Source organism: Physeter macrocephalus, chromosome 1 (genome assembly GCF_002837175.3).
Source record: "Physeter macrocephalus isolate SW-GA chromosome 1, ASM283717v5, whole genome shotgun sequence".
Lineage (NCBI taxonomy): Eukaryota > Metazoa > Chordata > Mammalia > Artiodactyla > Physeteridae > Physeter > Physeter macrocephalus.
The window spans coordinates 38,931,043-38,955,316 of NC_041214.2; the positions used below are offsets into that span (position 1 = coordinate 38,931,043).

Consider the following 24,274-nt stretch of genomic DNA (forward strand, 5'->3'; position numbering starts at 1 on the left):
TAGTTCAGTTAAAAAACTTTAAAATAAATGAATAAATATTTTTTAAAAATGCATCTCACTTCTCTAGGAGAGCATGACATCATGATAACAGCAGATCCCTCCCAGCTAGACTTTCCCAGAGAGTGGAGGGGAAAAGGGTCTCCCAGGGAGGGGCTGACCCAGCAGCCTGGAGGGAATATGGCAGGAGACTGGGGAAGTTGGCTTGGTGATACAGATGGGGCAGGGAATCGAGGCTGGACAGAGACACACAGTGATTTCTCCTCTCCAGCGTTTGTCACGTCCACATCACTTCTGGGACAAGGAAAATGTGATATGGGGTTGGAGAACCACAGAGCACTGTCATGGGCAGACAGGAGCAAAATCTGCTGGGCTGCAGGGAGATGCATGGTACCAGAGTACTCACGTTAACCAGTTCAATATGGGGAGGTCTCAGAAGGCCAACATCTAGGTTTTTTAGGCAGGTCAGGTCGCCTAGAAACTCCTTCTCTCCAAGCAGCTTGGGGACCAGAGCAGGTCATGGCTCTGCCCTCACCCTCCACGCTCTCAGGCTGGGACCGCACGACATCTCAAGCCTTTACACACACCTGCTTCCACCTCCACCTGCTGTGGCCTCCCTCTGACTCTTCCTTCTCTATCTCCAGTGTGGCCCATGTGACAAGGCTCAGTTAAAGCCCCACTTCTTACTTTCCCAGAGAGTGGAGGGGAAAAGGGTCTCCCAGGGAGGGGCTGACCCAGCAGCCTGGAGGGAAGATGGCAGGAGACTGGGGAAGTTGGCTTGGTGATACAGATGGGGCAGGGAATCGAGGCTGGACAGAGACACACATTGATTTCTCCTCTCCAGCGTTTGTCACGTCCACATCACTTCTGGGACAAGGAAAATGTGATATGGGGTTGCAAGGTGGTCATTAGGAAGCTGGTTTCCATGATTGGGTGACAACATGGGCAGCCTTGGCCTGTACGTCCCATGGCTGAGCGGGGCCTAGCAAAGGCAGGGGCTGAGAAGCATAAAGCAATAAAAAAACTCATCTCAAATTATTCCAGCTACTAAAAAGAAATGATAATTATGTAAAGTGATAGAGGTGCTAATTATTGCTATGGTGACAACCATATGGCAATATATACATGGATCAAATTAACATGTACACCTTAAATTTACACAATGTTATATGTCAAATATAGTTCAGTTAAAAAACTTTAAAATAAATGAATAAATATTTTTTAAAAATGCATCTCACTTCTCTAGGAGAGCATGACATCATGATAACAGCAGATCCCTCCCAGCTAGACTTTCCCAGAGAGTGGAGGGGAAAAGGGTCTCCCAGGGAGGGGCTGACCCAGCAGCCTGGAGGGAATATGGCAGGAGACTGGGGAAGTTGGCTTGGTGATACAGATGGGGCAGGGAATCGAGGCTGGACAGAGACACACAGTGATTTCTCCTCTCCAGCGATTGTCACGTCCACATCACTTCTGGGACAAGGAAAATGTGATATGGGGCTGGAGAACCACAGAGCACTGTCATGGGCAGACAGGAGCAAAATCTGCTGGGCTGCAGGGAGATGCATGGTACCAGAGTACTCACGTTAACCAGTTCAATATGGGGAGGTCTCAGAAGGCCAACATCTAGGTTTTTTAGGCAGGTCAGGTCGCCTAGAAACTCCTTCTCTCCAAGCAGCTTGGGGACCAGAGCAGGTCATGGCTCTGCCCTCACCCTCCACGCTCTCAGGCTGGGACCGCACGACATCTCAAGCCTTTACACACACCTGCTTCCACCTCCACCTGCTGTGGCCTCCCTCTGACTCTTCCTTCTCTATCTCCAGTGTGGCCCATTTGACAAGGCTCAGTTAAAGCCCCACTTCTTCAGCTTTCTGCCTCAGTTTCAAGATTCCTGTGTCTCTCATAGGGTTCTTGGAAGGGGAGAAAGGAAACAAAGTATATGAAAACACTCATTAAATACTAAAGAGCTATGAAAATGTGAGAAAGTTACATTTTATTAGTAGTTGTCATTACAACTAGAGTCTATCCCTGTTTTATGTACTACATGATGAAGAATCTACACTGTGTATTATTTCATTGTTGAGTAAAAGGTAATTACCAGATTGGTTGGTTGACTGATTTCTGCCCTCCATCAGAATAGCCTGCTTCTCAGATAAGACAGAGAACAGAAGTCCAAGAGATCCGTAACAATGCTATTCAGGGGGCTCATTTACTCTCCTCACAGTGTAACTACGGTAACCGGATTAGCCTCTAATTGCCCTTCCGAAGGATCTCAGCTTGGAATCCGGCATGGCTCAAGAAGCAGTTATTGGGACAGGGCAGGGTGGAACCACATGACCTTTTATGAGCCGACTTCAGAGGTAAAAAAACTCATCTCAAATTATTCCAGCTACTAAAAAGAAATGATAATTATGTAAAGTGATAGAGGTGCTAATTATTGCTATGGTGACAACCATATGGCAATATATACATGGATCAAATTAACATGTACACCTTAAATTTACACAATGTTATATGTCAAATATAGTTCAGTTAAAAAACTTTAAAATAAATGAATAAATATTTTTTAAAAATGCATCTCACTTCTCTAGGAGAGCATGACATCATGATAACAGCAGATCCCTCCCAGCTAGACTTTCCCAGAGAGTGGAGGGGAAAAGGGTCTCCCAGGGAGGGGCTGACCCAGCAGCCTGGAGGGAATATGGCAGGAGACTGGGGAATCACCTAGCATCACTTCTGCCATACTCTGTTGGGTCAAGGTAGTCACAGAGTTCCACTCTGGTCCAAAGGGAGGGAACATAGCTCACCCGCCCCCAACCCCAACTTCTTGATAGCAAGGTTCTAGAAAAAAGTTTGGCAAACTTTTTCTTAAAGGGCCAGACAGTAAATATTTTAGACTTTCCTGCCATACAGTGTCTGTTGCAACTCCGACTCTGCCGACATAGCAGCGATATGAAAGCAGCCGTTGACAAAATGGGCATAATCTTCTTCCAAGAAAACTTTACAAAAGCAGGTAGCTAGTCTGCAGGCTACAGTCTGTGGAACCCTGTTCTAGAAGAATATATACAATGAGAGATGTTGCAACTGTTTTTGGAAAATACAACTGGCTGCAGCCCACTTTCTGCTCAGAGCAGAGAGAATTCCTTCACATCGTGTTAGTGTCACTGGTACTGGAAGATTCCTCTGAGTGGATCAGGGGTCAGGCTGGCTCACAGAACCCTGGGAAACTCGAATGACTTTTTGACGCTTCACCGTGTCAAAGAGGCATCATGAGTCCGGGTGACAGAATGTTTAAGCCAAGGAAACTCTTCTTTTGCCCCATTTCCCACCCCTTCCCATTGCAATGGCAGCGCGTAGCCTGGGCCACTGTCAGCTGAGATGGGAGGAGGAGCCTAGGCTCTTGCCCCCCAGTTGGTGAGCTTCATCTTTGGGGATCCTCGGGAATCTGCTCTTCCTCTCTGGGGCCCTGGCATCCTGTGGCCTACCTATGTCAGCCAAGAGCCCCAGATCTGGAGTTTACTGAACATCTTGGCACCAACAAGATTTCTTGGGTCCTTCCCTGAGTGCAGAACCGGATGAATGCCAAAGCTGCAGAAAGGTAAAGGTGACATCTTTGAAGGTTAGAAAGAAGGCACTGGTCCCTGGTCACCTTGTCTAGCCTGGCTATGAAAGGGTCAGAGAGTGGCCGGCCCGGGAGCCCCCAGGACTGTACCCTGTGCCGGGGCTAGGTTGCTATAGTTCCCTGGTTACCGCTGATGTTCCCCTCACGGCTCTTGTGCACAGGCCTCTTCCAGAGCTGAAAGCTCAGCTCTGATCCACTGCCTGTGTTAAGCCAAGATAGAAAATGTCTTAGTCTCCTCTCCCTCCATCTGCCTCCAATGCGGCTTTAGTTGTTTCTGTGTTCTTTCTCCCATCCGTCCTCTCTCTTTTATCCCAGTACATACTCAGACACATGTTCACTCTCACACATTTCCTTCACAGAACAACTAGAATCAGAGCCCTGAAGACTGCAGCTAAACCTGCATTAAGAGACAGGAACTGATTTTTTTTTTTTTAAGCCCCCTATGTTGAGATTTTTTCACTGTTGAACACAGACCATGGACAGTCTGCTTATGGGTAGCTGGGTTGGAGGTCATGTCGGGTCAAGTTCTGATACCTCCTGACCACTGGACCCCACTCCAGTGATGGGGTATGGCCAGGGGTACTGGCCTAGGCTCTTGCCCCCCAGTTGGTGAGCTTCATCTTTGGGGATCCTCGGGAATCTGCTCTTCCTCTCTGGGGCCCTGGCATCCTGTGGCCTACCTATGTCAGCCAAGAGCCCCAGATCTGGAGTTTACTGAACATCTTGGCACCAACAAGATTTCTTGGGTCCTTCCCTGAGTGCAGAACCGGATGAATGCCAAAGCTGCAGAAAGGTAAAGGTGACATCTTTGAAGGTTAGAAAGAAGGCACTGGTCCCTGGTCACCTTGTCTAGCCTGGCTATGAAAGGGTCAGAGAGTGGCCGGCCCGGGAGCCCCCAGGACTGTACCCTGTGCCGGGGCTAGGTTGCTATAGTTCCCTGGTTACCGCTGATGTTCCCCTCACGGCTCTTGTGCACAGGCCTCTTCCAGAGCTGAAAGCTCAGCTCTGATCCACTGCCTGTGTTAAGCCAAGATAGAAAATGTCTTAGTCTCCTCTCCCTCCATCTGCCTCCAATGCGGCTTTAGTTGTTTCTGTGTTCTTTCTCCCATCCGTCCTCTCTCTTTTATCCCAGTACATACTCAGACACATGTTCACTCTCACACATTTCCTTCACAGAACAACTAGAATCAGAGCCCTGAAGACTGCAGCTAAACCTGCATTAAGAGACAGGAACTGATTTTTTTTTTTTTAAGCCCCCTATGTTGAGATTTTTTCACTGTTGAACACAGACCATGGACAGTCTGCTTATGGGTAGCTGGGTTGGAGGTCATGTCGGGTCAAGTTCTGATACCTCCTGACCACTGGACCCCACTCCAGTGATGGGGTATGGCCAGGGGTACTGGGGAAACCTCTGACCACTTTATGCTTTGAGATGGGCCCCAGGGGAAGAAGGCACATTGGAACTGCAGCTCCGTAGAGACTTGGGAGTTTGTCGCCTTTCCTGTGATGTGTCTGAGTCTTTTCGCTCCTATTGAAGTTTCTGTAACAAACTGATTTCCTTATTTGACTAAATACGTTTTTCTCTTATGTCTGATTATACTGGAAAATATATGCAGAGTGGAAAAGACCATGCAGTTCCTTCCCACATGAGCCTGTCTATGAAGGGGCTGGGAAGAATGAAGACAAAATTTAGCCTTCCTGTCACATGGGCTCTTGGTACAGGGATCTGGCTTCTGGATCTTAAACACAAATTGATCACAAGCCAAACACGGATGGAATATGACTTTCGTAGTAGCAACCCCGCCTCACCCCCTCTCCACGCCCTGGTTTCAGGAGCTCTCACTCACAGATGGCAATGGCTTATGGAAGCCTTTTGGCTCAGGGCGGAGAAGCAGGCACTGACGCTGGGCTGGCAGGAGGAGGAGCCCTATCTTGGAGCAGGATGCCCGGAACGTGGCAGGATGCAGGAGAAGGTCACACGGTGACTCCTCCTCTCCTCCACTCCTGATCTCCAGGGATGCTGTCGCCTGGTGCAGTCAGAGGTAGTCACAATTGTGACAGCGAAGAGCCAATTTTGACTCCATGTTGGATCTGTTTCTTTGACTTTAGCCTTTGCTTTTCGTTGCTTTTGTTATTATAATCACACATAATGACCTGCCTCGGGGAACCCTACCCACCTGTGAATGGCTGCAAGAAAGAACAAATTACCACATCCCCTCCCTGAGGCTGGCCATTCCAGGAGGTGTTTTGCAAGACTGATGGCCCTTTTTTACTTTACTTCTTCCCCGCCTCTCCCTCTCCATTTTCTGCCTTTTTACTTTACTTCCCTCTCGTTCTATAAAAGAAACTGGCATCCAGACCCCGATAATTTGGGTTTTGGGGGACCCTAGTCTGCCACCCTTTTGGTCTGCCGGCTTTCCGAATAAAGTCATATTCCTTGCCTCGTCTTCCAATTGATTGGCCTCTCATGCGGTGAGCAGAGCCAGCTTCACTCGGTAACATAATGACCCTCCACATTGGCTGCGGGAAGGTCCCAGAGACTCCCTGCTGTGTCAGGCAGCAACCCTTTCACTGTTGTATCAGTCTGGATTCTCCAGAGAAATAGAACACTGTATATGAGTAACTCCAAATACATAGTCAAACTGGAATATATGTATATATATTCCAATATATAAGGAATCAGCTCTCATGATTATAGAGGCTGAATGGTCCCAAGAGCTACAGTCAGCAAACTGGAGACCCAGGAGAACAGATGGTGTAAGTTTCAGTCTGAATCTAAGTCCAAACGCAGGAGACGACCTAGGTCCCAGCTTGAAACAGTTAGTCAGAGAGAAGTCCCCTCTTGCCTATCTATTTGTTCTACTCAGGTCTTCCACTGAGTGGATGAGGGCCACCCACAGTACGGAGGACAATCTGGTACACTCAATCTACTGATTCAGAGGTCAATCCCATCTAGAGACACCCTCACAGATACACCCAGAATAATGTTTACCCAGCTACCTGGTACTCCTTGGCTCAGTCAAGCTGACATAAAATTAACTCTCATGGTCGCTGAATCAAAGGTGGGGTGCAGGGTGCTGAGGGGAGAGATGGAGTTTCCTGGATGGTGGTGTGCACCTGGAGACTAGAGATAGTGATACTTACCAATTAGTGTGGAAGTATTTCAATATTTTCACAGCTGGTTGGGCTGTATCTTTGTGCTTCAACTCAACAACAGCTCTGCCTTGAGCCCAAGTCATCTATTGGAGCTTCCATGATGTTCTGGGAATTGCTACACTTCCTGCTCATTTTGTAGTAATGCTCAGAACGTCGTGGAAGTTCCCATATGTGACTTAGGCTTAGTTATAAAATGCATCCACAGCCAAACCAAGAGATCCAAAGAGCACAAAGATGAGAGAATTGATTTGGTTGGCAGTGGAGGAATCGTCAAACCCCGAGTGCAGTGGTGGCATCCAGTAGCAGAGGTGGTGGCTGTGTTGAGTGTCTACCATGTGGCAGGTGTGGTTTTAACCATCCTCACACCTGTTACCTCCCCAGGCCCCGCAGTCAGTCATACTCAGGTCTGAATCTTCACTGTCTGTGTGACGTGGGGCAGCTTCCTTAGTGTCTACAAGCCTCAGTTCCCTTCACTGAAAAACTGGCATAATGATAACACATACCTCATGGGGAATCACAGGGAGAAATGAGAATTTGGGCCAGAAAAAAAGTAGAGTCTGGGCCCTTCTGGGAGATCGTCACAATGTCCCACTGCATTCGCCAGAGCTCTGATCTTGAAATAGGAGGGAAGGAGGCGGGGCACAACCTTTGAAAGAATGACATAGACCGAGGACATAACATAAACTGATTAGAACAAAATGGGTCCAAGATGACGGACAAGTCGACTTCCACTATACCTTGAGCCTCAGTATGCGCTCACTGTAACACACCAGAATGCTGATGACACACCCACAGCCGCCATGACAGTTCCAAGGCTGACCTGTCATGGGCGGTGGCCCAATTCCTGGAAATCCCCGCCCCTTCCTGAAATAGCTGGAATACTCCTCCCACTCATTAGCCTATGAAATTACCCACCCCTATAAAGACTGACAACCTCACACCCTGGTGCCTTTCTCACCTTCTGAGATGGCCCACACTCTGTCTGTGGAGTGTGGAGTGTGTTTCTCTCTAAATAAATCCACTTCTTACCTATCACTTTGTCTCACACTGAATTCTTTCTGCGATGAGACATCAAGAACCTGAGCTTCATTAAGTCCTAAAACCAGGTGTGTGATCTCAGTTGGAAGACCGTGGGTTTTGGCCGGATTTGAGTCCCAACTCCATGGGGTCAAGACCCAGTCAGGGTTTAGGCTGGGTTCGAGTCCCGGCTGCGTGGGTTCAAGCTCCAGTCTGAGGTGCGTTGTTTCTGATCCTAATTATGTCCTCTGAGTCCAGGAATAGGGGCCATCAATGTGTAAATACTGGAAAGGTATTACCTTTGATAATGAAATGTTCCTCTGGAACTTATTTCACCATCCTTTGCTAGCCTGTGAGCATCTCCAGGTGTTCTAACAAAACTGAATTTCAGAACCTGCCAAGTTTAGGACCAGCGCTGCGTGTGACATCGCGAAGCTGTGGCTCATTTCAAGAAACTAGTCTGAGGAGCCAGCTCACCCTGGAAAGTGCGTCTCTGCCTCGCTTAATACCATCTCTTCTTTCTTCCCTGCTCTTTCCTCTTGCTCCTTCTTGGCCCTTTCCTTCCTCCTCGTTATGCTTCTCTCCTTCTCCCCTTCTGTTCTGTCTTATCATTTTGAGCATTTAGTTAACGCGTCTTCCTCCCCTTCTCCTTCTAGTCACCTTCTTTCTCCTTCTGTCTCTCTCTCTTGCTCTCTTTATCTCCCCATATGTGCGCGTGCATGTGAGTGCTTGCAAGCGCACACACACGATGCTAATTGTCACCTGCACCTTCCACGTTCAATACACCTAGAAGATGAAGACAAAGACAAACTGCAGAGAAACGTTGTTGCGATGCCATTCAGTAGAAAAGTACTGAACATCACTTGCTGCTTTTTTTTTTTTTTTTTTTTAACAAGAGCACTTGCTTGCAAGCGCACACACACGATGCTAATTGTCACCTGCACCTTCCACGTTCAATACACCTAGAAGATGAAGACAAAGACAAACTGCAGAGAAACGTTGTTGCGATGCCATTCAGTAGGAAAGTACTGAACATCACTTGCTGCTTTTTTTTTTTTTTTTTTTTTTTACAAGAGCACTGTGGTAAATGAACGGCAGGAGATAAGATAATCTTGATGATTATCAGCCATTCTCGTCACTGTGCATCTGACTTTTGCACACTCTGACTTTTCCCTAGCATCCCTGTACAGCACCAACATCACCCTGGGCCCCCAAATTAAAGCCATTCTTTAATGAGCGTTCAAGAGAGAAGGCAGAGGATGGAATTTCGGGTCACTGAACTGCAGAGATGTGTGTAGAAGGTAGGCAGCTATTTTATCCCGTACTACTGCCCTACCCTGTGAGGGACTTTTTAAAGGCCTCCTTGGGGTATAACAGACACCAGAGCCTTCTAACAAGGCTAACTTTGAGGAGTCAGGTGAGCCTGGAGAATTCTGTGGAAGGGAGAGGAGCCCCAGACAGCCATCCTGAATAGAACAACAACTAACATTTTTACAACACTGTTAGACCTCAAAACATCTTCACCTTAATGGCCTTGGAGGGTCTGCCTCTGCAGGGGCAGATGGGGAAACTGAGGCTCAGAGGGGTTAAGTGTTTCGGCCAAGGTCACCCAGGAAGCTGAAAAGGGATGAAAACTCGAACCCAGGTCATCCAACTCCGAATATTCTTGTAATATTTCTTCAGGTGGATTACTTGAGATTAGCCCAAGTATAACATGCCAAGTGGTGGCAGTCACATTTCTTCAGCTACACAGAAGCAATTTGGCAAGGGGAATTCACCCCATCTCCCTCACCGAGACCCCCTGATTCCTCTGGAGAGAGTGCAGAAGCACCCAGGTGTCAGAGTTTGGACCCAATGAGTGCCCAGCACAGGCCCCAGGATGGAGACCCGGGTGTCCTGCATGGTCACGCATCAGACCCCCTCCCAGGCTGGGTGAAATAACCCTCAAATGTCTCATTTCTCTCTGGTTCTGATTCTAAATTTGCCAATCTTAGGAGAGATTTAGCCCTTCAAGGACAACAGTATTGGGAAAGTGGAGGCCTGGTTATGGGAGAGAAGCCATCTAATTCTTGGATGTGGGAGCTTCTTGCTGGGAATGCACAGGCTTGGTTTATATCACTGTCTTCCTGCAGCTGGCTAATTCTGGAGAACCAGCACAGTTGGGTTTCCTAAACTTCACCGGGGCTGAGGACCACTCACTGACCAGCTGCCCATCCTGGAGGCCTCCTGGTGGTCAGCAGGAAGCTTCAGCAGGTGGCTTCACCACTACCCTTTTATGTTCAGAACAAAATGACAGTGCTTATAACTGCAACAATCTGAAGGCATTAGAAATGCCCAGGATTAAGCAAACTGTGGTAGAGATGGCCTGAGTTCACAGATGATCCCCAGAGAGGAACAGATGAATGAGGTTCCATGGAGACAGGAAATTTACGGTTATGATAACTGTGTAGCAGCCTGAAAAGTGCCTGACATGTACTAAATAGAAAAAAAAAAAATCAGAGCCTGGAATGATAATGGCACATGATTCAACAACAGTAAAAAATTATGTAGGGCATCAGGATCAAGAATGGAAGAATAGAGATGTGAAAACAAAAACAGTTGATTATTACATTCTGAGTGAAAATGTTTGTATTAGTCAGTTTTTACTGTGATGATGCTATGTGACAAAAAACCCCCCACACTTCTATTGGTTTATAACAACTAACACTTATTTCTTGCCAGTTGGTTTGCAGGGTGATTGTAGGCCAGATGTGGATCAGCTTGGCTAGGCTGTACTCAAGACTTTAGGTGAGGTACAAATGTGCTCCATGTACCTTCATTCTGAGCCCATATACCATTTGCCAAAGCAAGTCACATGACTTGGTTTGGTCACATGACCAAACCCAAAATAAGTGGGATGAGGAGGTGTATTCCAGTCAGTGAAGCTGTTAAATTGTGTCCACTCAAATTCATATGTTGACATCCTAACCCCCAGTACTTCATAAAGTGACCTTATTTGGAAATAGGGTCTTTATAGAAGTAATCAAGCTAAAGTGAGGTCATTAAGATGGACCCCAATCTGAAATGACTAGTGTCCTATTAAAGGGGGAAATTTGGACGCAGTGGCCCAGACAGAGGGAAGACAATGTGAAGACACAGGGAGAAGACAGCTGTTTACAAGGCAAGGATAGAGGACTGGAACAGATCTGCCTCTCACAGCCCTGAGAAGGAACAAACCCTACCAACACCTTGATCTTGGATTTCTAGCTCCTAGAAATTTGAGGAAATAATTTTCTGTTGTTTAAACCACCCTAGCCACGGAAGGAGAAAGAAGGGAAGGAAGAATTAATGACAAATAATACAATCTATGGCAATGTTATTCCGTGAGTCATTTTTAAATTTAAAATATAACATAGTGAAGAATTCATTGAAAGTCCTTTTCTCATTAGCAATGTCTATGACAATAATAATAATAACAATAACAATAGCAACAATGAAACAATTAAAATGCAAGCACTATCACATGCCAGGCATTGTTTTAAGCTCCTTATATATATAGACTTCTTTAATCCTCAAAACAAAATAATATCTCTGAGGTAGAAACTATTGTTATCTTCAACTTAAAAATGAAGGAACTGAGGCCCAGAGGGGTTAAGCCACTTGCCTAAGCTCACACAGCATAGTGGTTGAGCTGGGATATAGCTCAAGAGAGTTCTGTTTCCAGAGCCTGAGCCCCTAACAACACTACTACATGCCCTCCCTCACACTCAAAACTATTTTCTTTCCCTTTGGGGCTCCCCGGTACATTTCAATGATCTGGCCACATCAGGCAGGCAGATTTTATTTCTTATCACAGTTCACAGTCTTTCGGGATCAAGTCCCTACATACCTGCTTGGACTCATCACAAATCACTGTCTCCTTCACTCCAGTCACACGGACCTTCTTTTGGTTCCTGAACATACCAAGGTGGTCCCTGCCTTCAAGCCTTTGCTCTTGCTGTTCCTTCTGCCTAGAATACCCTTTCCCAGATCTTTGGATGTACCTTCTTGTTATTCAAATCTGAGCTTAAATGATGTTCCCCAGAGACCCGCTCACTCCCATCTCTCTCCCATCACATTGTTTCATTTTATTTATGGTTCTTATCAGTACCTGAAGTTATCTTTAAAAATTTACCTGTGTACTGGTTCGTTGTCTATCTCCTTCTGTCTAGAATGCAAACCCTGTAAGAGAAGGGACTTTGTTTATCTTGTTCATGGTATTTCCAGTACATAGTGTAGTTTGTGTCACAGAACAGGTGTTCAATAAATATTTGTTGAATAAATGAATAAAGTTCTCACTCTGCCATGACATAAGTGGACTTCCCAGAAGCATCCTGTCTCCAGGTCTCCCTCTGTCTTTTTCAATGATGCAAGGAGATCCAGAGACACATGATCCACATAGAGGCAGGATGATGCTATGAAGCTAAATTTTATTTCCAAGCAAACACCATCTTTGAGTCTTAGTCACTGTGGTTGGAAGCAAGTGAAGTCATTCATTCCATCTAAGAAGAAAGCTCAGAGGGAAAATAGTCACACAAGACGCATGAGGAACGGACACCCAGAGTTGAGTTTCCATGGCTTTGGTTTCACGATGATTATTTACTGTATTGGATGAGGTTGGATAGATCTGAGCCTGTTGAGAGAAGACACTACTTCAGTTGTCTGGGTTTGGGTTAGATTTGGGTTGCTGGGCCATCTGGAGAGGTCTGGGGCTCCGTGCTGAGGGTCTGATCTCTACGCAGCTGCAAACACTTCATTGCTCTGCCAGTTTTGCTTCATGGGCTGCATATCTGTCCTCTTGAAGTTGTGTGGGAGGAACTGGACTCTGAGCTGGTTTCTCTTTTCTCATGAAGCCATCTAGGGGACTGAGGTGGGGGAATAAATTACCAAACTTCTGAAGCATAGCTTTAGCCACCGTCCGAAGTGTCTGGGCTGAATTCTGGGCATCTCAGATTGTGGGTCCTGAGGCTCTGTTGGCTGAGGCTGTCGCACCCCAGGCGGACGAGAGAAGCTGTGTCCCCTCTGTGGAGGCAGAGGATTCGGTGGGCGAGTTGAGACCCAGTTGTCTGAAGCGCTAGACCCTGCCTCTGTTTTGGAGAAACTTGTTAGACAAGAAAGTTACTAGTGATTTAGACGTTCAGGGTATCTTTCCTCAAAGAATGCAAGACTTAGTGGAATTTAATAAATGTTGAGGTTTGATCTTGATGGAATGCTAGAGTTGACAATTACTTAACTTTCTTAACTTACTTAACTTTCTGCAGAGAATAGATTTACCTGCTTTTGAAGATGGCCAGGATGAGGGGAAGGGCATGGAGGAGTTTGAGGTCCTACATCTCTGTCCTTGTGGTGGGCTGCCTTCCAGTAGAAGGGGCTTGGGCATCAGCAACTGATCCCCTAGGCTGAAGATACCCACTCAAGATAGCTTAAGTCCAGGACTTCCCTGGTGGTGCAGTGGTTAAGAATCCGCCTGCCAATGCAGGGAACACAGATTCGAGCCCTGGTCCAGGAAGATCCCACATGCCACAGAGCAACTAAGCCTGTGCACCACAACTACTGAGCCTGCACTCTAGAGCTGGCAAGCCACAACTACTGAGCCTGCGTGCCACAACTACTGAAGCCCGCGTGTCTAGAGCCCACGCTCCACAAGAGAAGCCACCACAGTGAGAAGCCTGTGCACAGCAACAAAGATTAGCCCCCACTCGCCACAGCTAGAGAAAGCCCGCGTGCAGCAACTAAGACCCAACACAGCCAAAATAAATAAATAAATAAATAGATTAAATTTATTTTAAAAAAAAAAGATAGCGTAAGTCCAAAGAAAGGAAAATTCAAATAAGGATAAGTTTATCATTCTCTAAAGGCTACTGACAAGAGCAGACATTCATCTCTCTGTTTCTATGCTCATTTACAATTTTTTAAATTAAAATTTTATGTACTTAAAACTTTTTATTGAAGTATAATATATATATAAAGAAAAGTACACATATCACAAGCATAGGGCTTGATACATTTTTGCAAACTAAACACACCTATATAACCAACACCAGATCAAGAAACAGAATTATTGCCAACATCTTAGAAGAGACACCCACCCCTCTTTTCCACTCACTATCCCACGAGACTGACTGCTACCCAGATCTCTAACGCTTAAATTAATGAAAGGCAGCCATCAAGGAGATACTGAATGCCTCAAAGTCATCTCATCTCAAGATAAATGTGTTCTGCCCCCTCCTAGCTTTATTCTATTTGTTGTATTTACTTTTAATTATATTTACTATTAGACCTCCATATGATAATAAGTAATATAACACAACTGGAATCTCACTTACTGCTCAAGTTCTACTGAATTAACAAATCTATCCCTTTCTACTCTTAATAATAATGGTTGAGACCGCCCCGTGTTACCACATGGCAAACATTGTTCTGATTACATAAGTTGACTCATTTAATCTTCACAACAGCCTGATGTAGTATTTTTATCATCATCCCCATTTTACAAACCATGAACTTCAAATGTGCCCTTATTGTTGCTGCCAATCACACTATATTTCCTAGTCTGTTTACTTTCACACAGGGATTTCACATCCATTCTAGAACGTTCTCAGCTTAGTTGATAACACTTTCTACCAGAGTAGCTGAAGAGAAAGGTGAGAGGGCCTTGGAAAGTCAAAAAGAATATGCATTTCTCATTAGACTCTATATTCTATTGTCTTGGGAGAAAATATTGCTTGCTGTGGTGAAGTATGCTTTCCATTTAATAAATCAGAGGAAGCAGACTGGAGCTCTTGCTGCTGGAAAGGCTGAACTGGATTGTGAGCATTTTATTCCATGAGGTCACAGCACCAGAACACCAGATGCTTGTGGCTCCTGGACATAGCAAACCTCTACTAAAAATCTGGCCAATCTGAGGCATTAGGGTTTAGAAGACACAGCAGAGACTGAGGGCTGGGAGGTGGAGCATGTGTGGGTGCGAGAGACAGGATGCCCTTGTTCCCCAAGCACCTCGTCCATCCTTCTGCTTTGTGACCCCAGGGGCCTTGAAATGTCCTCTGCTCACCTTCTTCACAGCTTAACTGCAATATTTACATGTCAAATAGGTTTCTACCATACCCTCTTGACTCTCTATTAACTTCCTGGGAACATGTAGGAAGAACTTATCACTTACCAAAGGTGTGTACAAAACATTAAAGTTTCTCCCAAGCGTTAAGAAGATTTGGAGTTTTAGGGTCTCTTCCTCATGTCACTTTCTGTCTCCTGCCTGGGATTCCCACTGGTAGAAGAACACAAGGTTAGAGATTGGGATTGACTTAAGTGGAAACATCTGGGAGATCTGAGAACTTTGGCTCAGGAGGTACAAGGAATAAAAAAAAGGACTCATGGACTCCATTTAACTCCCAGTGTATCAGGAAAGGCATCTCTCCCCACGGGTTCCCAGAAGAGGTCTGAGGAAAATACTGGACATCTGTGCATTGGACAGCGCTTCCAAACCAGCCCACTCCCCCTTCTTGGCAGCACCCTCCAGACTCCCTGAGGCGGTAATGCAGTAGACGTGTGGGCCACCACAAAGCTGTGCTACTCAGGACCATAACCGCCCCTCTCAAAAATCTCAGGTTTCTGCTGGGAATCGGAAAATTACTGAGTGATAGGATTCCTCCTTTCCCTTCCCTGGCCAATATCTTCATCTACCACAGAACCCACAACTTGGTGTATATACAACACCCCCAGGATTTTCTTCCTAGGAGGGTTCTACTCCACAAACTTGTCATATATGTTCTCTGCAGGATTGTCGGTGAGTCCGCAAAAGGAGGGCTTGAAGAAAAGTATGTAGAGCTGCAGTAAATTGCCTCCAGAAATTTGGAGACAAAGTCTGACAAAGAGAAGACTCTCAGGAACTACTATACATTAATGAATTTAATTAATGACTGGAGGCAAGTGGCCTCTTTAGAAGATTTCAGAAGGATGTAGGATGTAGCCTTATCAATGTATAGACTTTCAGAGTTGAAAGGAATAAAGTATGTGAAAGTTCCTAGTAGTATCTGGCATATTGTAGGTACTCAGCAAATGCTAGCATTTTTTTTTTTTGTATCTTCTAGTCTAAAATGCATCTGAGGTATAAATCATTTTGGACCTCTTTGCCAGAATCTTCTTTTCTTAGAGTGAGCATAAATATGTTTCTTTGCAGTTTCCTCTTCTTACCTTCTGTTTATTCCTGGAGACTTTACAGCATAAACCTTATCTCTCTTTGCCATGACAAACTTTAAGACATTTGAGGGCAGCCATTTTGTTTCCCAACCATTCTTTTCAATTTGAAAGTCCCCAAGGTCCTCGACCATTCTGCTTATGACCTGCTTTTGAGACCTTCAGCATTCTGTTCACTCCCTCTGAACATATATATCTGTATTTGTCTTTGTCCCTCCTGGAAGGTGACCATGAATTGGACACTACAGGGCCATCACATTTTCTCATTGTGATTTACAGAAGTTGGCATAAAATTTGTTTCACTGTCTAGTTTGTTTCAGAAAGTATATCACTATAATAGCTCATACTATCTTGTTATTCATGAAAATCTTCACAGATTTTTAAATCACTCTTCCCATCTATGAGTGGAGATTGCTAATTGTTCACACACAGTTGTTTACTCTTCTTTCATAGTTGTTAGATACAGGGCTACTCAGCTAGAGATTACATCTCCCAGCTGCCTTTGCAGCCAGGTGTGGTCATGTAGCTCCATTCTTGCCAGATGAATGCAAGTGATGCACTCAACTTCCAAGTTTTGGCCTTTAAATATTGCCTGTGTGATTCCCCATAAATTTTTCCTCTCCTGAAAGCTGGATCCTGCATAGGCCTGTGACGAGGCTTTAAACATGTAGATGAGAACCAAATTCTAGGGGTTGATGGAATCACAAGATGAAGGAGACAGAGTCCCTGAATGATCAGTGGAGCAGAGAACTGGCCAACCAGGACCTTTAACATTGAGATTTGTAGTAGTCAGCTATTGGCATGATAATGTTGCATAACAAACATTCCCCCAATTATTTATACTCACAACTGTGGAGCTGCCAGTCAACTGCGGCTAGGCTGACCTAGGTTGAGTGCCTCTCCTGGCTTGCTCCACACACGTCATATCCTCATGGGACTGGTGGCTACTGCAGGCATAGCCTTCTCTGGTAATCGGATGAGAAGAAACATGCGATATCTATGAGTTAATAATGATTTATGGTGTTTATTTTGTTTCCTGCAACGCTCTAACACCTTATTACTTGTCACTGTTCCTTAAAAATTCTTTACCATGGTCTAGCTGTCTCATTCCTCTCAGGAGTTTGGAACATATTTCAGAAGACATAGCTCATTTTAGGGTACCCAGAAGATCTTCTGTAACGTCTTCACCAACTTAGACCTTAATCTTTCAGCATCCCAACTCCAGAGTCAGAGGAGACAATCTAATTGGGCCAGCCCAGCAAATGGTTTGATTTCCACTGGGTCAGGAGTCCACTCTGGTCCAATCACCTGTGACCAAGGATACAGGATCTTGAAATAACATTACAAGTTTAATTCTTTTCTTTGGTAGGGTCTGTGGATGAGAGGAAATTCCAAAGAAAAAGGTAGAGCTAGATGCAATCCTAATCACACTGAATTTCTGGAACTGCAGAGCCATAGGCCGGATAGCATCCTTACCTAGACACTGACAACCAGGGAGATTCAGCCTGCACAACTGCCCTGTTCTCCTGGGCTGGATTGTTACATCACTGGGCTCCAATGAACCACACCTCCTGGTGTTTACACCCTTGTGTACTCCTCTCCCACACTGACTCTGGACTTGACCATGGGACTTGCTTTAGTCATTGAGACATTAGCAAAGCGATGCCAACAAAGGCTTGATAAATGAATTCACATTGGGGCTTGTCCTCTGGAAATGCTCCTTCTTGGAAGCCAACTGCCAACTGCCATGCTATAAAGAAGCTTGGGGACTTCCTTGGTGGTGCAGTGGTTAAGAATCCGCCTGCTAATGCAGGGGACATGGGCTCGAGCCCTGGTCTGGGAAGATTCCACATGCCACAGAGCAACTAAGCCCATGTGTCACAACTACTGAGCCTGTGCTCGAGAGCCCGCGAGTCACAACTACTGAAGCCCACATGCCTAGAGCCCATGCTCCGCAACAAGAGAAGCCACTGCAATGAGAAGCCCACGCACCACAACGAAGAATAGCCCCCGCTCGCTGCAACTAGAGAAAGCCTGCGCACAGCAATGAAGGCCCAACACAGCCAAAAATAAATAAATAAATTTAAAAATAAATAAAGAAAGAAGCTTGGGCTAAATTACAGAATGGTAAGAGGTCCTGTAGGATGAGAGGCCATCTCCGATGTCCAAGACCCAGCCACCTGAATATAGCCCCAGTTGAATACAGCCCATGAGTGACCTCAGACATACCATGTGGAAAAGAAGAACCACTCAACTGGTATCATTCATGAAAAACAATAAATTAAATCATGAAAAATAATTGCTGTTTGTTTTAAATCACTGTTTCATGATGGTTTATAAGGCTACAAAATATTGAAATGCATCCCCTGTCTAAAATTTCCTTGGCTACAGAACTCATCTAGAAATCCAGATGTCTGGCTGAGGACCCTTGGAGAAAATGTTTTGGATCTGGGAATGTAACCAAAGAGCCTTGAAAATGAAATCTGGAGATGTCTTCATTTCTCCTGTTCTCCTGGAAATTGAGAACAATTCCCCCTCAAATCTCGAAAAGAAAAAGAAACCCTTAAACCATGAGGCATAAGAATGTTCCACTAACCAGCCAGGTGAGACCAGGCCCTCACACAGTGCTCCACACGCCTCTCTTACATATCTCATTTCCTCCTCAATTAATACATCTACTTTAAGGGAAGGCCACAGATGTTTTTTTGGTTCTCCTGAGACACCAGGAGAGAAAGCTCCTTCAAGTGACTCTTGTTCTATTGCCCAGTCTCCTGTGAGGTGGCCCAAGTTGTGATGGGTTGTATGTCTTTAAAAACTGAAGGGGAAATTTTCCTGCTAATGCCAAAGAAATTTACCCAGAGAGGCAATCACCATCTTCTGAGGTAATTAAAAATACTACCGGGTATGACATTTCAGGAATGTTTGGGGTTTGTCCATGGCTGAAGCAATACAACTTCCTAGTTGTCCCCAGTTGCTTACTGATTCCATTCAGGATGCATGGTTCCAAGCATTGCTAAATGCACCAAGAGATTTCTATTCCAAAACACCAAGACTGGCATTGACAATCTCTTTTCTTAAGTCGCTGAGCAAGCTCTGAACTTTGCCCAGAAGCAAGTTTTCATTCATTCACTGTACAAATATGTTATAGGGCAGCTACCCTGTCCGGAAACCCAGCAGGGATCACTGTGGTGGCCTAGCAGATACTTCCTTTGAGGCTAGCCAGTGTGCATTCTCCCCTTGGGAAGCATAAACCAAGCAACTCTTTTTTTATTTTTTTTTTTGAGGATGGGAGATGACCTCTTTCTTTTGGATCCAATCTGATGAGGCTTCTCTCCCTCCCCAAGCCAAGAGTGAGCCCATGATCCAAGCCAGGCCAAATAAATGTTCTCACTCTGGATTTTAAATCAAAACAGATTAATAAGGAGACTGAAAACAAGTTGGCATTTGGGGATCTCACACCACAATCAGGCTGTTTTTACTAGAACATTTCCTGCCATTTTAATTTCCCACTTTTTAGAGCTGTCTTGTTCCTACTTGTTTCAAGCCCTGTTGTCTGGCGTATTCATTCCAGATGTCCTTCCAACAAATCTCCTTTACCTTAGATTAGCCAGACTGATTTCTGTTGCTTTCATCCCAAACACCCTGACTGATACAAGAAATGAATGAAATAGATATAAGCCCAGCTTTTAGAGCCTATTAATTTGGTTGGGAAGACATACACTAAACAAATGAAAAAATATGTATTACAAAGAGTTGTGAAATAAAGGAAGAGGATGCTATGAGAGAGAATAATGGGATGATCTAATTGATATTGTGGGGCTGTTGAAGACAGCTGCTGAGATCTGAAGGATGAGCAGGCAGAGAGAGACAGAGGGGAGGAAAAGAACCCTCTGTCAGAGGACAGAGGGCAAACAAAGGCCCTGAGTCAGGGAGAAGTTTGCTGCATTCCAGGAAGGAATGGAGGCTGGTGTCTTTGGGAGGCATGGCATGAGCTGGGCTGGAGAGTTGGGCTTGCACCCTGATCACACAGTCTTGTAGGTTATGGAGTTAAATTTGATATCAAGACAATAGGAAGAAATTATTGGAACATTTTAAGTCTGTGAGGACATGATCTGATTAGATTTTTAAACAATTCCTCTGGTTGCTGTAAAAAGAGTTGGCTTAGAGGACAAGAGCTAGGGAGTTATTGAGTGTTCTGGGAGGGTGATGATGCTACTTAGGCTAGAGAGATGGTGGCAAAGGAGATGGAGAGAAGCAAAGTCCTATCGGGATTTGTAGGTATTTGGATACAGGACCTCCTGCTCTCGAGTGTGACTGAGGCAGGAGATAGATGGGCTCCAGGCTGGGCATTTACAACTGGTCTCCTGTTCACATTTCCTGGGGTGAGAAGAAGATGCGCTCCAGGCCAGACATTCATTACCAGCCCCTTGTTTACATTTCCTAAAGCAAGAGAAAAATGGGCTCCAGGACTACATATTTATGACCGGACTCCTGTCTATGTTTCAAGATCTGCACCTCAATATAAAAACCAGCAACAGACATAGGGTAAATAACCGGACATTGGACATTTTTATGGCAGGGACAGAGTGGGACTAAACCTTGTTAAAATATCAAGAGGTCATACATTTCCCATCCTTGGGGCAAGGGAAACATTGCATATGCACAGAAAGCCTCCTTGGGGGTAAAAAGGAGGGGCACCATCCCATAATGTGTGATGCCAAGGCCATCCCATAGGCCTCTGGACTGGAATCCATCTTGGAAAAAAGTTGCGCACGTGTGTTGGGAAGGGTTCTAAGGCATGTCAGGTGTGGAAAAAGAAACCAGGTAACTGGCCAAAGGTAAACAAAGACCTGGAAGAACTGCCCTATTTAAGTGACCTAACTGCCTCTTGACAGGGCTCCTCGTCATTGGGGAGGACGCCCACACCGTTTCTCTCTGGGTGGGCATCTCTGCCTTGCTTCTGTCATAACTAAACAAACTGTTTCTCTGTGTGCTCTCCCACCTGTCGTTGTGCCATGTCTCTAATAATAAACTTTGTACCTGTTTTTACAGTTTTTGCTGCCGTGAGAAATGCATTTTTCACTGGGGGCAAGAGCAGGGGGTGCGGTGGCCAGGATTCCTAGTCTTCAACCAGGCTCCCCAGGTTCAATTCCAGGGCAGGGAATTAAGATCTGGCTTCAGGCCAGCACTCACTGCTGCCTCTCTGAGATCATGACTGCCGGTGGGCAAGGACCAGCCCTGTTCATTTCTACATTCCCAGGAGTATCTACATCCTTTGTGCTCCTGTAGAATATCATAATTTACGAGGTGCTTCTTTGTCCAAACCTCACTTGATCCTTGAAGCAACCTTGAAGCGTTGTTGAAAATCAAGTAACAGAGACCCGGAGGGAGAGGTTAAATGGCTGAGGCACACAACTGATAAGAGCTAAGCCAGGACTCATATCCTACTCCTCCCCATGAGAGCTGCTGCCTCTAGCTCAGTATCTAGCCCCTAAACTGTACGATCCCCAGAAATGTTTACAGATCCGAAAATGAACTGGGATCTTCTCTGCCTTTTGGTGGCCATTCCTTGTCCAAATGAACCTGGGCTCTGAAGGATGGTCCTGGCACTTCATCTGTATCCATCTCCCACACTCACCCTGTGGCTTCTGTAACCACTGTCTGACTTTGCCCAGCACATGCTGAGCGCTCTTTGACCAAGTCATCCATCCATATCGCCTTTTATCTCACCCTGCCTGGATCTCCTTCAACATTCTTTCAAGTATTTCCGTCATTCTTCCCTGGAATGCCTGCCTCCCTTTGCCTGGGTTAATGTCTGGACTGGCAGCATCAGCGTCCCCTGGCAACGTGTTAGAAATGTGAATTCTCAGGCCCCACCCCAGACCTACTGGATGAGAAATTAGGGGTGTGTGTGGGGGGTGGCCTGGCCACCTGTGCTTTCAAAGGCCTGCCAGGTAATTTGGATGCATGCCAAGGTTTGAGAACCACCAGCCCAGAGCTTTCGAAGAACAGCCCGGATGCTGCAGACAGCTGAGATGAGCTGGGTGTTTTCTGGAAACCCAAGTCCGGGGCTGAAGTGGCTCTTACTCCAGCTCTAGGCCCACATGGCTGAGAGGTGGTGACAGCTCCAAACTGAAGAGTCTAGTGAAACTCCAAGGGGTATTTGCGGGGCCAGTCTCTACTGAGGCCTCTCTTCTTGGCTTGCAGACGTCTCCTTCTTGCTGCGTCCTCCTCAGAGGGTCTTCTGTCTCTGTGTGTGCCTCCCTACTGTCTTTTTTTGTGTTATAATCTCTTACAAGGACACCTGTCAGATTGGGTCAGGGTTCACCCATATGACTACAATTAACCTCAATCAGCTCTTTAAAGGCCCCATCTCCAAATACGGTCCCATTCCAAGTTACTGGGGAGTTAGGGCTTCAACGTATGAATTTATGAGGGGACAGCTCTGGACAGGGTGTGACCAGAATTCTCTTCAGTGGAGTAGGGAGCAATTGCATGAGGTGGTCAGAAAGTGTTTCCCAGAGAAGGTGATATTTAATCTTAACCCTATTTTTCCAAGTGGATAGGTTGTTTTTTTGTTTTTTTGCTTTTTTTTTTTTTCTTTGCAGTACGCGGGCCTCTCACTGTTTGTGGCCTCTCCCGTCGCGGAGCACAGGCTCCGGACGCGCAGGCTCAGCGGCCATGGCTCACGGGCCCAGCCGCTCCGCGGCATGTGGGATCCTTCCGGACCGGGGCACGAACCCGTGTCCCCTGCATCGGCAGGTAGACTCTCAACCACTGTGCCACCAGGGAAGCCCCAAGTGGATAGGTTTTGAAAGTGAATTCTGGGCAGAGCAAAGGTGCCCTGAAAAGATAAAGAAGCAGGCCCATCCTGGTGGGCTTGGAGATAATAAGTATTTTATTGGCTAGAATGTGTGGTCCATGCTATTGTACCTTGCTGCCCAGGTCAGGGGAGGCCAGGGCCCAGTTTAGAGTCCCCAGTAGCTAAGAATAATGCATCATTTGGGTTCTTTGGTTACAGGTATCAGAAACTGACTCAAGTTAGGGTAAGTCAACATGGAATTTACAGAAGGATATTAGGGAGACTTGTTGGGAAGGCAGAAGAATTAAACATAGAAATGGTGCTCCAGGGGACCATGCATCAGAGCTGCTAAATTACCTTGGCAGGGTGATCCAATTGCAACGGACACGCTCTGACAGCTTTCTCTGCCCTTTAGACCCTCCGTTCAAGATTCAAGATCCCAGACTGATAATGCCAAGTGTTGGTGAAGATGTGGAGCAGCTAGAACTATCTTACAATGCTGATGGGGATGTGAATTGATACCAAAACTTTGGAAAACTGTTTGGCAATATCTACTAAAGGTAAACATACTTCTATACTCCATGGTTCAGCCATTCCCTATTTTCAAATATAAGAAATTTTGGTGACACCTGAAGGAATTAGATTGTATCAAGTCACTGTACTCTTTACTTGCTTTTCCTTTAACATCATCTTCTTTCAGTGCTCTTTCAGGTAATAAGAAGGCTTCGTAGTAAATGCACAGGATTTTTGTTTGTTGTGAACTCCCTCTTCTCTCACAGCCAGTGGTACCCTGAGGTATCCTAGCATATCACACAATCACGCAACTTCACATACTGACAGCTTTCACTGGAACAGTGGGTATGCTTATTGTAGAAACATAATCACTGTACGTTTTTTGCATGGATAAAAACTTGGCAGCATCACCTGAGGGTCTCTCTCTACACCACTGTGGGGTTAAAGAGCACAGAGCTAGTCTTTGTATCTAGCAAGGACTAATCCCAGGTAATAAAAGGGCATTTCCTGAATTGAATGGACTCCCCTTTGATTTGCTTGGGGAAGGTTCTCCCTGACTTCTCCTGTCGGTCTGATTCCAGGCTGGATAGTTCAGCCACTGATCTGATGATGGACGGCTCTGCTCGATGGAAAAATAATGTTCATTTTGCCTCTTCTGACTTCTTGGCCAATTTTTCCAGCCAAAAAACTAAGATCTGGGACAGCTGCCTTGTGCATGCCATTCAAAGGACTTCCCCATTATGGTCATTTTAAAGAGTGGCTGGACAGAGCAGTGTGCCCACCAATATATTGTATATATATTGCTTTAGACCAATCTACAGTTGATTCTTGTTATTCATGGTATTATGTCCTCTAAAGACATCAGGAACACTGAATCAGTGAATACTGAAACATTGCTCCTAGGGGAAATAGAAGTATGACTATGAAAGCAGTGCAACTATTTGACTTGGGGGTTA

General features: G+C 45.6%; 1 long non-coding RNA gene across 6 annotated transcripts in view; it reads right to left on the minus strand.

Annotated features, from left to right (window-relative positions):
* Window positions 1–4,220: 4,220 nt before the first annotated feature.
* LOC114486329 (uncharacterized) overlaps window positions 4,221–24,274 on the minus strand; it is a 48,673-nt gene continuing 28,619 nt past the window's right edge. Inside the window, exons 2-7 of one of the 6 annotated variants that reach the window (XR_003679913.2) lie at window positions 16,851–16,968; window positions 14,970–15,074; window positions 12,107–12,908; window positions 11,943–11,989; window positions 7,276–7,418; window positions 4,221–4,399 (exon numbers count right to left, since the gene is read on the minus strand). This is a non-coding gene — a long non-coding RNA (uncharacterized lncRNA). Of the gene's footprint in view, window positions 4,400–7,275; window positions 7,419–11,918; window positions 12,909–14,969; window positions 15,075–16,850; window positions 17,001–24,274 lie in introns of all 6 variants that reach the window. The other 5 variants (XR_008619576.1, XR_008619574.1, XR_008619571.1 and 2 more) reach the window with 5 other exon arrangements.